Source organism: Molothrus aeneus, chromosome 2 (assembly GCF_037042795.1).
Source record: "Molothrus aeneus isolate 106 chromosome 2, BPBGC_Maene_1.0, whole genome shotgun sequence".
Lineage (NCBI taxonomy): Eukaryota > Metazoa > Chordata > Aves > Passeriformes > Icteridae > Molothrus > Molothrus aeneus.
This window is the reverse complement of record NC_089647.1, coordinates 85,800,944-85,817,207: the sequence shown is the minus strand read 5'-3', so window position 1 is coordinate 85,817,207 and position 16,264 is coordinate 85,800,944. Positions and strand designations below refer to the sequence as shown.

General features: G+C 39.1%; 1 protein-coding gene across 9 annotated transcripts in view; it reads left to right on the top strand.

Annotated features, from left to right (window-relative positions):
* INPP4A (inositol polyphosphate-4-phosphatase type I A) overlaps positions 1-16,264 on the top strand; it is a 111,506-nt gene that overhangs the window by 17,970 nt on the left and 77,272 nt on the right. For 5 of the 9 annotated variants that reach the window (XM_066545217.1, XM_066545216.1, XM_066545212.1 and 2 more), the window contains exon 1: positions 10,551-10,693. The exons of the other annotated variants lie outside the window; for them this stretch is intronic. The gene's annotated coding sequence lies outside the window, so the exon portion shown is untranslated. Of the gene's footprint in view, positions 1-10,550; positions 10,694-16,264 lie in introns of those variants that run through there. 9 annotated transcript variants of the gene reach the window in all.

Below are 16,264 nucleotides of genomic sequence, written 5' to 3'. Positions count from 1 at the left end.
AACTGATGAGAGCAGTTTTTGGAGGAAAAAGGATAAGCAGCCACCACATCTTCCAAGAGGTAAAAAAGCAATCCTCTTAGTTATCCTTTCCTCCTGTATTTGACATCCAGCTCCTCAAGAAGACCCTGTACTAACTAGCTGCTCAAAGTACATAAACTAGTGTGTGGACTTAAGGAGGACAATAAAAGGTAACTGCTACAGGTGGCTTTGTTATAGATTTCAGGGTGTTGATAACGGAGTATCATAGAAATGTTAAACTTGCAGTACAATTTTTTCCTTTTTCTATGTGGCTTCTGCAGTACTAGAGGCCACACCTGCCACAGTACCTTTCCAGGCCTGAAGCCCACACAGTAGAATGTCATGTGGAGGCTCTGCACAGCAGTTCTTCTAGAGTTACTGATATTTTTCTTCTTGTTGGCTTTTTTGTTGGTACCACACAATTCTGAAAAATAGCACTAGTGCCAATCTGCAAAGCAGCACTTGGAGAAAGCTGTGCTGACATTAAAGAGTATTTCTGTCATGAGCCAAAAGGCCAGGAGTTTCAGTGATGGGTGGTCCAAAACAGCATCCAAGCTCAGCCTGTCATGTGGGTTATGTAACTGTGCTCCAGCATGCTCAGAAACCCTGGGGGACTTGCATAACTCCATATTACAGCTTCAGGAGCCAAACCTTTGAGGATTGCTTAATGCCCAGCCAGGAGTTTCTCATTGAAGCACTGCAAACTTGCATGGTATTTCTTTCCCTTTATTCAGTATTATTGCCTTTATTGCATTAAAGAGGCTAAGCAGACCTTAAATACTTCATGTGAAGTAGCACTGCTTTGGTGTAAGAAGTTCTTGCCTCACATGGTAAATGGTTAGTCCCCTTGAACAAGGAAGGGAGTTACTTTTGAAGCCTCTGCCTAAATAAAGCTTTATTGGTTTAGTGTCTCACTTGGTTTCCTGACAGTCAGACCCAAACTTTCAGGGAGTGGTATGTTCATCAGAAATTGTAATTGAACCTTTTTCCAGACTGAAGCCTATAGAGCTCTTCATGGTGAAAAGCTCTCTACAGCTTCTATACAGCTGTGTCAGTGGAAGAGGCCTTGATGCTGTCAAGGAGCATAGTTATATACAGCCTAAATTGAAATAGTTAACTTCTGCCTAAATTCAAAACAAGAGACAGACCTGAAAAAGTTTGGGTCTTTTTCCACAGAGAATTAGCAAACATTGTTTTTGTTGCCAAATAATGCTTCTTATTTGTGTGAAGCATTCCTGATGATCTCTTCCCAGGTCCTTTTGTCTCCTCTCTCTCCTTTACTGTCACAGCTTCCCCAAGCATCTCTCTCTATTCTGAGCAGCCTGTCAATCAGTCAGGTCACTCTTGCCTGGGGAAATGTGTGCCCATCTCTGCCTGAGTTCCTCCTGTCCTGAATCCACCTCTTTGCATCTTTCTCCATCAGAGTGCTGTTTTTCCTGCCCTGCCACACTTTTCCCTAAGATGACTTGCTGTGCACTATTGCCATCACTTCTCCATTTCCTGCTCTCTAAACCAGTTTGGCTGATTAGTGAGCCACCACAGTGCTATTGACTTCTCTCCTTTCAACACCATATGCTAAGAACTGCTCCCAGGTTGGTGTGTATCCTGTTGATGGTAACATTGATCTTTGCCTTGCTGAGTCTTCATTCCCCTGCTCTGACATTTCCTCGGTTTCTTATATTATCTTGTACAAAATCACATCAGAGATTCTTCCCATCTATGTTCTATTTTGAGCTCTGCTTCTACTGGATAGCTATTTGACTTAATCCACTGCAGCATTTCTGTAGATCTTCTGCAGAATTTTTTATTTGATTGTAGGCCTGATTGGGACATATTAACACCAGCAGAGTTCGTTCCCTCTGTGGTTTTAGAGGGAAGCAATTGCCTTTATAGAGGCGATTCCTGACAGAATCTAAGTTAGCAACATAGCTCCTGCCTAGCTTAGGTGCTCTGAATTGTACTCTGCCTGTCTTCTTGCTGAGAAAGTAGAGAATACAGTGTATTTTCTGACTCTCCTGGACATTCTTGTTAACACAGTCTATTCATCCTCCCCATAGCCTATAAGGGGTAGCATGAATTGTAGTTATTTTCAACCTATTGAAGTGAGGAGAGGCATTGCAGAATTTTAAGGCATGACTTTTCAGCTTCTGTACTTAAATATTCCTTTATACCTGTTTAGCAAGCTGCATCTGTAGGAGGAATAAATAACTTTGTTTCTTTAATGAGGTGTTTTAAGTTCCCACTTTTTCTTTTCCTTTTTTTTCCCTTAATGGGACATTTTTCAATGAAAAACTTGACTCTAATTATTTCATCTTTTTAGTACCTAAATTACAGGAGTTTGCACATTGTAGTAATAGATCTGTAAAGACTTCTCTTAAAAGCAAACAAACTAAAAGATCAGAAGTAAGATACCAAATATATGTTGCTTTCTTCTGTGGATTTCTTTTCTATGCAAGTAAAAATGATTATTTCCTTTTCACTTTCTTATATAGGTGCTGATTGCTGCCAGTTTCATGCTGATTGCTTCAGTTTCTCTCTTGGGGGGAGAGAGCAGGTTGAAGAAATATACTCTATTTTTGTAGAAGAAAAAGACTTATGTTGGCTACCTATTATAGTCTATAAAAATAAATTTCTAGCTTATTTATATAAACTTGACAAAGTGTCAAGTTCTTTTAAAACAGTGTTTAGCCAGTATTTGTGTAGTTTCAGTCTATTATATGAATTCCTAAAATAGGCAGATTATATAGAAACTCTGCCCAAAACAGGTGCTGCTTAAATCTTACCCTATTTTAGACCCACTGTAAAAAAAAAAAAATACACCCGTACTTTTGAAACTGGTTTAATGTGAGGATAGCTTTTACTTGTCTTTCATTTTAATGTTTCTGTTTCCTTTTCCATCTTAACTACGGGTGTAACATTGAATCACTGCCTGTGTATTTTAAGAGTCCTTCCACCGTTATGGGTGTGGATCATGTAGTTCTTCCTCTTTGCTCAGCTTGCTGTCTCTGTTCACCTTTCATATAATCAGCAAATGTTAATTTACTGTAGTCTGTTTCAGAAGGCCTTGCATAGAGGGTTATTAGAATTGTTTTTCCCAAGAGAAATTAACAGAGAATTAGTGCTATTTTGGAATATAGCAACTGATGAAGTATTTTCATGCTGCCTGTCTTTGTGGCTCTTGCTGACATGTACTGGTGGTTTTGTGTTTATAGCCAGGTTTTTTTTCTGTTTGTCTTCTTTGTCTCTAAAATGATTTAATGAGTTTTTGAAATCCTCAACTTGCAAAAGTGAATGTAGTTTGGAGTGCACCTTTCTAGGAATGTGACTGTCATTTATTAAATAGTTCTTTGAAGTGTTCTGCATTGACTAGAGTCAACTTCACAAGATGTGGATGGGAGATAAATGGATATTTTCCTTCCAAAACTAAGCATTTTTCCAGAATTACTTAATAATACCCTCAAGAAAACTTGTCCAATATTAAATGCACTAATTAGAGCTTAAGATTCAGTTCCCAAGACTTTTTACAAAATGTCAGGCAAGTAATGAATAAAATCATTACCAGCTCAGTGAGATGGGCCCTAGAAACTTGTACCTCTGAGCCTCAGACTCAATCTGCTTCATTCTTCCATTTGAAAAAAAAACCAAAACAAGACACAGCCATCCAGTCCCACACCTTGCCCCCTAGAAACACCTAAAATGAGCTGGGGGAAGGAAAACCAGCCTTCCTCTGGTTTGGGTTAAAAGCTTTGAGGTAATCTAGAGAACAAGTAATGAGGATAATGTGACCTCATCTCCAGGTGCACGCTTTTTCTGTATCCTCAGTTGTCTCAGATGCAAAATCATGCCAACAGAGCTGTCCTTTTCACCAAACTAATCTCTGTGTGAAGGAAGCCTTGGTTCTGTGGCCCAGCCAGGCTGGAAAGGACAGCTGCAGCTCCCAGGGGTTCAGAGTGGCAGGACCTGTGGGCTGTGACCATCATCAGGCAAGTGCAGGAGCAGCCGTCAATTCCAAAGAGCTGAAGTACAGAATTAGAAGAAGGTGGAAATGGGAGAGAGCAGGTTGATAGAAAATACTTGTTTTATTGTCTTTGTAATATAAAAAGATGATGCCAGTAATCTTACTAGTTTAGATTGGTGCAGTTTAACTATAAACAAGATGTTGTATGTTAAAATAAAATTCAAGGACTTGGTCTTTTCCCAAAACACTCTGATGCAAACACCTGTAATCTCTGGTCTCACCTCAGTCACAAGCCATCCCATGCCAGAGACCTTCAACTCTAATAGAAAGTGAAAATATTCTAAACATACAGCAATATATTAATGCATGCTTATGGATTATACATAAACAAATGAAGCTCATTAAAAAGAAAAGCAGAAACCCATCACAGCACTGATATATCACCTGCTCTTCCAACAGATACATGGAAAAAGATGTCATAACTGGTGGGTCTCTTTGGGATCTGTATTTTTATGTTCTTTTCTGCCAGAAAAGAAAATGGTTCATTTAATAGGAAGGTTCTGAATCAATTATTTTTTAAAATTATTATTACTTGCCTACTTTTACTGTCTCTGTAGGTTTGCTGATTTGGAATTGACTGTTCTTAGAATAAGACATGTAGCCTTTGACATAAAGATTTTTTGAAATCCCATTAGGAACACCACAGTGCTACTTTTAGTGAGCTTTTTCTGTGACCTAATTTTAGGAAAAATCCCAAATGATCTCAAATCAATTAAGTTCTGAATGTCAAAATTTAAATTAGTCATGAAACACTTCCATTATCAACACTTTTAATAAGATTTTCCACCTTGGGCTCCCTGCTGGATGCACAACGTAATGTGTACATTACCTTAGTCTTTGAGTGGTCTCATTGATTATTTGGTGGCATTAATCTGGAGAATAATTTCCTGTGTACCACAAATACATAATGACTTCAAAGTTGTGAGCTTGCAGATAACTATTTATGATTGGATTGTGTTCTAATATTTTTAATAATTTCTTCTTTTGAAAGAAGGAATAAGGAATTTTGAGAAGGAAGAAAAATGGTTTAACCCCGTGGCTTTTAATTTTTTTTTTTTCTGATCAACTTACATTTGGGAACCCTCTTAGCATTTTGTGAAGTGCTGTATTACACTGTAGTATCAGCAGGACTTTCTTCTTTTTTTTTTTTTTCTTTTTTGCAATGGAGGCAAAGAATGACAAAAATAGGAATAAGAGAATGAGGCCCATAAACATATCTAGATAGGCAGTTACTTTTCATGGCCTTACTAATTAGGAACCTATCAAAAGATGATTTCCCTGCTGAAAATAGGGGTTGGTTAACTTCCAAAAGACTACAGATATGTTGGGGAGACAGCACAAAGCATTAGAAATCTGTTGTGGAACCACAGAAATCTCATTAGAGCTGCTCTTTCTTTGTGGAAACGAGGAGTAAGTTTTATAACAAATACTGCAGGAATAATCATCAAAAATGTCCAGCTTTGCATTCAGTCTTACAGGGTTTTGATTTGTTTTCCCCAGTGTAGCAGATGGTACTGGGAAAACAGTAAGTCTTTGCATCCACTTTCTCCAGCACTGACAATTGTTCTTTCTGAATCATTTGAAGAATCTACCAGTCACAGGTCACCAGCATGAGATCTACAAGTCCTGCATTGTGGAGACAACAGGAAGAACTTCAGTTTGAAAATGTTTAGAGTATATTGAATGAGAAAAATGAGTGGATTTAGAGAATATCCATCAGAGTATAGAATTTTGTTAGACAATGTGAAGAACTGTGATGCTTAAGTCAGATAGGCTTGCCTAAAAATGAGTTTATGCCTGGGTTGTTTGGGTGTCTCTTTTCTTAGGATTCACAGGTCAATATTCAATTGAAGTGATTGTATGAGTACAGAAAATCCGCAGGCTGGTTTGCAACAGAGGGGTAGTTGTGCATTGTATAGAAAAATAAAGATTATTTGGAATAAGGAATTTGTGGCTGTATTGATAGAAAAAATTTTAATGTTCTTGGAAGCCTGGGGAGGCTGGGTGTGTTCTGACATACTTTCTCTGTTATCCAAACTGAATTTATGGCATTTATATAAGATTTGAGATTACGGATTCTTCTGCACTTGCCCTATGTTGGGATTTTTTTAGGAAAAAACTGAATTCTGAATATCAGGGGAATGAGAGTGGACACACAGTAATTGCAAATGGTGTCTTTCTTGATTATCAGATTTAATGTGTCATTAGGAGCTTGCTGACCTTTTCTGTGGATGCAAAACATGGGCAGATGTTAGCATTAGAGAGAAAAAGAGAGCAGAAGTGGATAGATGTGAGCAGGCTGATTGCCAAAAGATCAGCTGACTCTGTGCTGACATCAAGAGCAATCTGGAGAGTCCTCCTTACCCAAGCAAGCCTTTGCAATGTATGGTTGTCTGTAGATGCAGAAGCCACAGCAGTGTCTGTAAGCCAGTCTCTCATCTGGTCAGTACATCTTTGTTGCTATGAGATGTGTTGTCCTTGTCTTGTTTTGGCTGATTTCTCTGATCTTAGTCTCTGCAGTTTGTTGTTTCATCTGGTGAGAAAAGACAATTAAGGGGAAATGGGCATTTAGGTTGTCTTTTGCATTTTCACTGGATTTGCAGAAGTACTTCCCTCTGAGATCTGCATGCAGTGTGTTACTGACAGCTTGTAACTTTGTTGTCTCTTCCCATTGCAGTCTATGTAGCTTTGGATTGTTAGGGAGTAATAAAATATACATTTTACGTGGGTCACAGCTATAGCAGTAGCTTGAGGAGGTGGTCTCAGTGAAGAGATGTACTTATGTGGAGGAAATGGTTTCCCACAGCCTCTTGTGGGTTGCTTTGCTAACTGCTTTTTAGAGAGGACTGCAAGATGCTACTGAGTGCTGGATGATGTAGTGAAGGTAAAAAGTTCAACTGCTGCAGTGTGTCCTGTTATTAATCTTCAGAAACCTTGAGATAACTGTGCTAAGTGCATCATCCTCTTCCCTGCCCCCATACCCAATCACTAAAGATCTGCTTTCATGTGTGACTTCCTCTGTTCATTGTCTGTGCAGGGTAAAGGTTCTGGTTCTGACACTTTTCCCAGCAGGAGTCTTAATTTTCCTGAGAAGCAAACAGTGCTTTTGTCATGGCATATCAAAATACCCATGAAAGGTAATTAGATGGAAGAAAGAAACCTGCTAGTGACATGCACCGAAAGGGAAGTCTGATAGTCTAATGAGCAAGACACTGAGATCTAGTTTCTGCATTTTTCTTTTCTGTGGACATATGTCAAGTCAGTTAGCTGTGTTGGTAAGAGAATGCAAAAAATATTTATCTTTCCAACTTTTTGCCTATATGTATTTTCAAAATACATGCTCCTTTTGCAGTGGGTGTCTTCTACTATGTGTGTGCATGGTGCTCACTTCCATGTGTGGCTCCTCACTGGTACTTTGGAAAGTATTTTAATGACCATGTCAATAATAAATGAATAATAGCTGGTTCAGGAAAATAACTCTTCCTCTTGAAAATGTGTGTCAGTGCTCCTCAAAAATTAGTGTCTCTGAACTCTTACCTTTACACAGGGCTCAGAAAAACAAGATTACAAAACATTAGGATGCAGCAGAGAGTGTAGCTGTTGGAAAGATGACTGGAAAGCTAGGAGGGTGAGGGTGGAAGGAGGCACTGTGGATGTTGGCAGTGGTCCTCAATCTGCTTCTGCATCAGGAGCCAGGTCTGTCCTTGAAAAGAATGAATGCTTTTTTTTATTTCTTCCATTCCCTCCCCACCCCCAGACAGTATAACCTAAGAAGAATAAGGCTCAGAAATAAGATTAGAGGTTTGTGTTCTCAGTGAGGACATTCTGAGATTTAATGAGAAAGCAGGTTAATAAGAAATCTGACAATCTGGAATAAGCTGTGGGAAACCATTTCCACCATCACTGGCTTAATGATGACTTTAAAAATAATTCCCAACAAACTAATTCCTAGAGACAGGGAGGTGATAAGGAAGAGCAAGATTCTTGAGCCTGGTACCATGTTGAATAGTTACTATAGAAAAGGCTTTGCTTGCTTGTTACCTAAAGGTGAAGAAGGAAAAAACATTATCCATAGACTGTAAAGAGCGTATAATAGTCTACACTGCCTCTTGATGCAGAATCTCTTGCAGCAGTGTTTCATTCAGAAGGCTGTACTAAATTTCTGGTCAAGATTTCATCCACATGTGTGTACATTCACTTTTTTGGAGGGTAAGAAGATTCAGGTTTTCCCACTTTTCAACCCCTTACCCAGCCCCTTTCTAGTGCAGAATGTCCAGCAAAAAAAGCTGATCAATTAAACAGGAAACTGCTGCCTACAGCAGCTAAATTACATCTGATTTGTAGATGAGGTCATTTGCAGCTGAGGCAAGTACATGCATTTTTCACAGTGGGTGCTCACTCTTGGTGTGCTTTATCCCTTTGAGGCCTTTGACAGCTCTTTTCTTTAAGTCACCTTTGATCCAAATCTTGGCTCTTAGCTGGACAGCAGCACAAAATTGGAATGTAAATATACAATTGCATGCCATGTATCTTAAAGGAGACAAAAACCACAACTCCCCACCTCCAAAAAGAAAACAAATTACCATCCTCCAAACCCCCAGACATGTGAAGCATCATCCAGTTTTGTCTTCTTCTCTGCCTGTGTCATAGATGCCATTTAGACCATGTTCGTTTTCCTGATTAAAATCCCAGGGGTTTGGTTTGGTTTTTTGTTGCTGCTGTTGTGTTTTTTGTGTTTTGTTTTTTTTTTTCCCTGATATGCTGTGGTTCTTAGCATTCTCTTGCCTATTCAAACATTTAAAACATGAAAATAAAGCCTTGGAAGCTTAACAGGAGCAAATATTCACTGTCGTTAGTAAACTGGGGGAAAGGATGGGATTCAACAGATTTTCCAAGTGATAGAATACTAATGGTTTTAGGGGAAAGAATTTAATTCAGTGTATCTTCATAGATACCAGCAATTCTATATCCCCCTTGTTTATGCTGTCTCCATGACCATGCTTCAAGAATTGTTTTGCTCAGCTTGATTCCTTCTCATCTCTTGATCTCTGCCAAGGCAGTGTTCTTGGCTGCTTTGAGAGACATGGAATAAACATTCGCCCTCACTAGTACAAGGTTTGTTCAGCAGTTTTAACAGCCAAATTCAGTCCAGAAGAGTGCTGCACACATACTTGGATTGAATGGGCAGGGGTACCTTTCATTTTACTGGGCTTTGAAAGGGAAGGAATTCTTTAAAATGACAAAACATGCAGATCCATGAAAGTCATGCTTTGATATTAGCCTTTCCATGAGAAATCTCAACACAAATCTGTTTAGCTGGGTGCTAGCCAACTGGACATTTGCTAAGTATGAGGAAAAATGTTCAGCTGTAAATGCTTTGACATAAACCAAGTGTTTTTTCCCCAGACTATCTGGGATGTTTATATGAGTGGCTGTTTAGCAGGTCTATGCATTTTAGTGGCATTGTTCTTTCAGCCAGCATCTTCTTATGACAATACTTGTTTGATTCATCCCACTGTAATTTGTTTCCATGTACTTAACCTGATGGCTCAGTACTAGATGGCTTCATCTCTCTTGAAGGCTGAATTTGTTAAATACTGCAACTGCTTAGTACAATGTGCCTTTCAGAAATAAGTGGGATCAGAACAGCAATGCATATCAATGTCCAACATTGAGTGCCTAACTTTGGCTCATGATGCCTATTCTTGCTTGTTCATGGTGGGGAGTCTGGCAGGCCTGGGAAATAAATACATGTTCAAAATGCTTCTTTGACTAGGTTATCAGTGCCTGGTGAGATGGATACCTGTGGGGGTAGCTGCCAGAACTCAACCCTAAACCCAAATGCACTGTTCATGTTTATAATGCAGCTATTCTCTTTTCCTATAGGCTCTTTTCCCTGCTAAACTGGTGTCAGGCACACAGCATTTCTGCTCATGTGCATCCCTTCTTACAGTCCTTCCTACAGCTCTCTAATCTCACTGCATTTGAGACCAAATTTGATGTGCCCAGAGTACTTAACAAAATCAGACACTTTGTTATGAAGTTGTCATGAATAAATGGATATTGCCCAGACTCAATGCTTTCATTTTACAGTCTTTACTGGTTTTTTTTGAGTTCTGCCCTTATTCTTGACAAGATTTGTGAGTCCACATGTATCTTGTAGTAGTGTATCACCTGCCATACCATAGTATTCACTTGGTCTTTATTCCTGACAAATATATTTGTGAAGAAGCAGAATTGCTATTCCAGGGGGGAAAAACCCAAACCCCAAAGCAAACAAACAAACTGAAACTGCTCAACTCTCCAAGATTATGCAGAGGATAAAATCCAACTTCTGGGGCAGTCTGCAGGCACACACAGAGACACAGGCAGGCAGCGAGTGCCTGTGTGACAGGGAGCCGGAACGAGAGGAAGCCTTGAAACTTAAACTCCTCCTGCAGCTCTGCATCTGCTCTGAGTCACTGGTATGACTCACACTGACAGTGTTCACGTTAGCTAGCGTTCAGATGGAGCAGCTCTGGCAACAGAAGAAGCAGGTTATATTATTGATTACCTGCTGCAGCAGACAGTGGCACCAAGATTCATTTTTACGAGCACAGATGAAACAGAGGAGGCTCTACTGAGCACTGCTATTATTATTAGTATTGCTTTCTCAAGGTAAGAATGCCTGTTTATTTAAATATGTACCAAAGGGAATTTGGTGCTTGTGAAGCCTGAATTACTGTTGCTGCTATCCTCAGAGGATGCTGATCTTTGGAGCTGCGTTGCTGCAAAGCTTTGTCTGGGCTGTTTGCTATGCCATATGGAGAATCATATGGCTAATGGACAGTGTGTGTCCTAGGAAACAAAATAACTACTTTCTCATTCATTGATGTTATGTAAGGCATGGCAGCCATGTTAAGGACAGAAGACCTCTTTTGAAGAAACAGTGCTGCTAGACGGTAGGGCAAGGAAAACAATTAGTTTTTAAGCAGCTCTCTGTTCTTTGGAGGGTGCTGCAGTTCTCTAGTTCTTGCTTAATGAATTTCTGTGTCAATAGAATAGAAAAAGCAGTTGTATTTGAAGTAGCAAAATAATTGTTTACCTTTAGAGCCACTGTGTTGTTTTGCCTTCAGCATTCAGGCTGGGACTGTGCATGTGATCTGTGCAGTGCCTGGATGTAAACAGTTTCTTCAAATACTACAAGTGGTACTTCCAGATATTGGGGTGATTTTCATCTTGTGCCACTGAAAGCACATATGTCATGTTCTGGCAATTAGTAATATGCAAAAAATGAGACATATTCTAGTTAGTGCTGACATATGCAGAGTAGTTATAACATTTGTTTATAGTGGCTTTACTACTATTTTACTCACTTTAGTGCTATAATTTTAACATAGGTTAGGCTGGTATAGCTTATTATGCTCTTGTAGAATCCTCTGAGTCTTGAGCATTTGCTATATTCCCCACAAGAGATTTTTTAAACTCGGGATTTTGGTTTTGAACTGCAGTAGTGAATTTATCTTTATTTTTTTCTTTTCTCCTCTTCCCACCCCCCCCATTTATTTTGTATTTGCAAAGCAGTATCCTTTTAAAGTACAGTGAGGTTGGCAGTTGCTTTCAGTAATAAGGGAGCCAGATCACTTGTGTTTGTTTTCACAATGAGGGAATGAGGGTATTTTCAAAACCTGATCATTTCCTAGATTGCTTTCAGGTACTTGAATTACCGCTCATTTCCATGTAGAATTTACATAAAAGGGATGACTGTCATATTCTCTGGAAGAAATACAGTGCTGTAATAATAGCATTTAAAAATTACAGCATCTTTAGGTTCTTCTTCTGTATGCTAGTTTGTAGCATTTACTGATGGACAGTGTTTTCATTGCTATGAATTAACCAGATTTGGTGTTACTCTAGCTTTTATAATAGATTAGTTTTCTTAATAAAATAGAAAGTAAGGTCTGTTAGTGCATTTGTAGGATCTTTATACTTCTGATGACATACAACTTGGAAAACTACAGTGTGAGAGGAGCATTTAAAACAAAGTCTGTCATGGATGCCCAACTGCCAGAGGAAAAATTTTGTTGACTAATTTTTGTGACTTGTGTTTCTGATATTAAATATTTCTCATGTTACAGCATTATAAATGCAAACTAGTTTAAACAGTGGGTTTGGGACTGCTCACTAACAAAATTCTGGCACATGACAGTCTCCTTCTCCTCCCAGACCCAAACAAGTAGAAATAAAACATTCTTTACAGTCTGAATTTTTCCACTGGTTTTTATCTTAATTACTGTTATTTAAGATTGTGTCAGAATTTTGCTTAAACAATTGCCTTTAAGTATGTATTTAGGTAAATAAAATCTGTGTTAAGTGAAAAGGAACCAGCTGCATTTGATCTTTCTGTGGAGGGACTTTGCAATAAGTATAACAGGGCTTGTCAAAGTCTGCTCTCTAGGCACCCTGAAAGTTGAGTTTTGTTACCTTAAGATGGCTTTGTATTAGGCTGCAAAGGTAACAAGTGACAGAGGCTATTTGGATTATTTCACTGGTACTTTTTGGCAGGACTTGAATTGTGAGAGTTCATTATATCCTTGGCCTTTTTTTTCTGTAAACGCAAGCAGAAGATCCCAGCTCTCTGTTCTCCCCTCCTGTTCCTAACCTACAGGATATCACAGCTGTTTTTCTCATCTCTGCATTACTACAGAGCCATGCTTTGTTATTTTTGCCTTCTCTAAAGCTTTTGTGAACTTCCTGCTGAAATTTAAGCCCCCTTTTGATTCTCACTTCATCTGCTCAGGTGTGGATTCTCTCCCCTTGGTAGGTTTTCCACCTAGGAAAGCCTTGAATGCCACAAAGCTCACGTAATTCAGCACTTCCCTTTTGCTCCTTGTGCTGCTTGTGTTCCAAACAACAGGTGGGGTGTTCAGGTTGTCCTTCATTTGTTTCTTCCTTTGTAAAACCTCCTGCTTTTTTTTGGTGGCTTCTTTTGTGGCCATGCTCCGTGTTACTCTGAGCCCTTTGTCAGTCTTCCTGGCAGCTGCTGGATTAACTCAGATCTCTTACATGTTCTGCTCTCTCAGTCCTTGGGCAGAAGTTTGAAAACAGACAGTGGCTTCACCTTGGGCATGTGGTTCTACCTCTCCTTGCCATGACAGCAGGAAATGGCTGCAGGAAACAGAGCTGTTGCTGTGGGTAGTACGTAGAAAAATTAGGACCCTAGAGAAAATAAAGCATTTCTCCAAAATTCTTTGGTGGGAGGAAGCACTTACTCTCCTGTTTTACACAAAAGCTGCATTAGCAATGATTTATAACTAGCCTTGCCTGATGAAGAACTTAGGGGAAATCCAATCCTGTCATTGCAGTTCATTTAATTTATGTGAGTCATCTTTAATATGAGTGATATTTTTTTATTGTGTTGCATTTTTAGCTAATGATCAACCCAGACTGGACCATTGCTGTTTCAGAAGCTAAGTTTTACACAGAGTAATAGATAGGTCATGCACTGAATAAGGATTTATATTTTTCCCCAGAAGAAATAGTTGCCATATTTTCTGTGGTGATATGCTGTTTGACATTAGGCTTCCTGATAAAGGACTCTGCAGTATATGAAAAAGCAGCATCTTGGTGTTTGTGTGGTACATCCTTGTCAGAGAACAACACAGCATTTCTGTTTTCAAATGGAAATTTGAAATGGAGGGAGGCAAAAATTTTATGACTTGGGTTTTTTTTACAAGTTTTTATTTCTTTTTTTGCATGTTTGAAGTAAACCCATGTAAACTGGAAATCTGTTGGAATAAAATCCTTGCATATGAGCAGTATGAATAGCACCATTTGCAGTACTGAGCCATCTTGTTTGTTGGAGAACTCCTCTTTTTATTTGTGTCATTTTTAGAGATGACAATTTTTACATGAGTTACTTTTGTCTTGTATAAGTGTAAGCATCTAGAGGGCATCTCCTCAGCCCCTTTGGCTGTTTTCTGAAGAACTCTTCTTACAGGGATTAGATTTGTTGCCTGGTTTTAAAGAGGAGGGGGAAAGAGTTGTTAAATCTTTGTTTGTGGTGTGTCCTGAAAAGCTCTTCGCTTAATCCTGAAGCAGTTCAAGCAGGAGGACACAGTGAGACAGTGAACACATCCTGGTTGCCCTGGAAGGCCTGAACTGCTAGAGGGGCTCCCAGCTCATTGTGCTGCATGAGCTTCTGCATCAGGCAGGAAAAGTCACAGTCTCATTTTTTGTCTGTTTAAACCTTTGTGTATTTTGAAGCTTGTGCTAGTTTAAATAAAGAGTGAATGGTACAGCCTATACTCTGAGGATAACAATGATGGTCCTTTCATTTGCCTTCAGGGTCGGGGTTTTCACTTGACTTCATGGCTGTAGTCCCCCTGTTGTGCTCTGGAGTCAGAGCCAGTGTGAGGATGAGGGTAGTTCATTTTGCTCTGGCTAAATGAGGTTATGGCCTGGATTATGATGGCATGTTATTTCTGTGCAGAATTGTCCTTGTATTTTATAGGGATGCAGAAATCTGGGATTAGCTCTGTTTTCATTTCAAATTGTGCCTTTAAAGCAGCAGAGTACCTCTGACTCGTCTGCATGAGCTTAAATAAACATCACCAATTGGTAGGTTTGATGTCTCACATAACACTGAATTGACCTTCTATGTTCAGGTGAAACACAGTTTAAAGGGTGTGGGTTCATGATCCTTAATTCAAATTTACTTTTTAGATAAATACTTGTTAGTTCCAGATGACAAAGCAGCTACAGGCAGAGGTGAATAACAGAGCATGGAGTCTGCTGTTAAAAAAAAAAAAGACAGCACTGCAATATTCTAGATTGCACTAAATGCCAATAACTTCATCCAATTTCCTGTATGTGATAGGTGAATGTATTATAAGTCCCAGATTCCTGAAATACAAACTGCTATAGAAGATTTCTTCTGTCTCATTTCAGAAATAGACACAAGTGGCCTGACTTTACAGGATAAGATTTATTTTTTTCCAGGCTTCAGCGTTATTTCTGTCAAGCAGTTGGAAAGGCTTCTTCTGAGGATATATGCACCAAAATGGTAAAATGTTGATTTGTATAATGCACGTACAAGAACATGAAATAAATAATGCCATGTTGACAGTGTCCTCTATTGTTTCAGGAAAATTTGGAAGAAGAGCTCTTTTGAGCTCTGTATGATATGTGGATTTGTATGAAAAGGATTGTGTCACAACTATTACTGTCATTGAATATTAGCATCATAGCTCTAAATACATGACATAAAAATGGATGCAACTGAGCTGGCCAGAGTGAGCTCTTTCTGTCATAAACCCTCTCTCAAATGTGGGTGTCTGGGAAAAGTTACTCAAATTATTCTCTGTTCTTGAGAGACATAGATGACTTTCAATTGTGTTTTGGTAAACAGGAGGTAGTGAGTAATAGGAAGAATGTGGCCATTGTGGTTTTGCCTGCATAAGGAAGATTTCTCATCATTGTCCCATAGCTTTGTAGATTCTGATGAGAACACGATATTATAATGCTGACACTTCTACAGAAAACTGATTTTACACAGGAAAGTTGCTTGGAAAAGTGACTACTCTTTTGCTGGTACATAGTAAGAAAGGCAAATTTTGCTGGAATGTAGTAAGAGAGACAGAGTGCATGGGCATAGTGGAAAGAGATGAGCACCTTCAGGGTACAGAGAGCAGTGAGAGGGGGGGCCTGGTTGGGCACATGGAAGGATAAACCTCCATTTGCACAGTGAGAGTGTGAGGGAAACAGCTCCTTTTATGAGTGGAAGTGAGGGAAGGCTGCCAGTGTTTGTGTGTGTGTGATCTGAGGCAAGGAGGGGTTTGGTTTCAACACCCATGTAGTCTCCATTCTGACTTCCTTGTAAATGCTTTGCCTTTTTTGGGGGGGATGCAAATATTTCCTAATACCTCAAGAAGGACTGCATGTTCTTTTCTGTACTTGTTAGTGGGATTTATATTTCAGATATCTAAACATCGCCATAGTCTTTAAATTTCATGGAAAATCAAAATGTCACAAGGGGCCACTGGTAAGATTTTATTGTGGGCTAGAAAAAATTTGGCACAGGTAAGAATTGTCTCTTTAAAAAACAGAGGGGTCTTTAAAGAGCAATTTTATGTAAAATTTAGCAGAAAGACAAATGGAGGACAGAACACTTACCAGTGAAGATCTGCTTAGCTGGTGTTATATTTGTGATAAGTAGGAGACAAGAACTCTTGTAATTTGACTCAATTT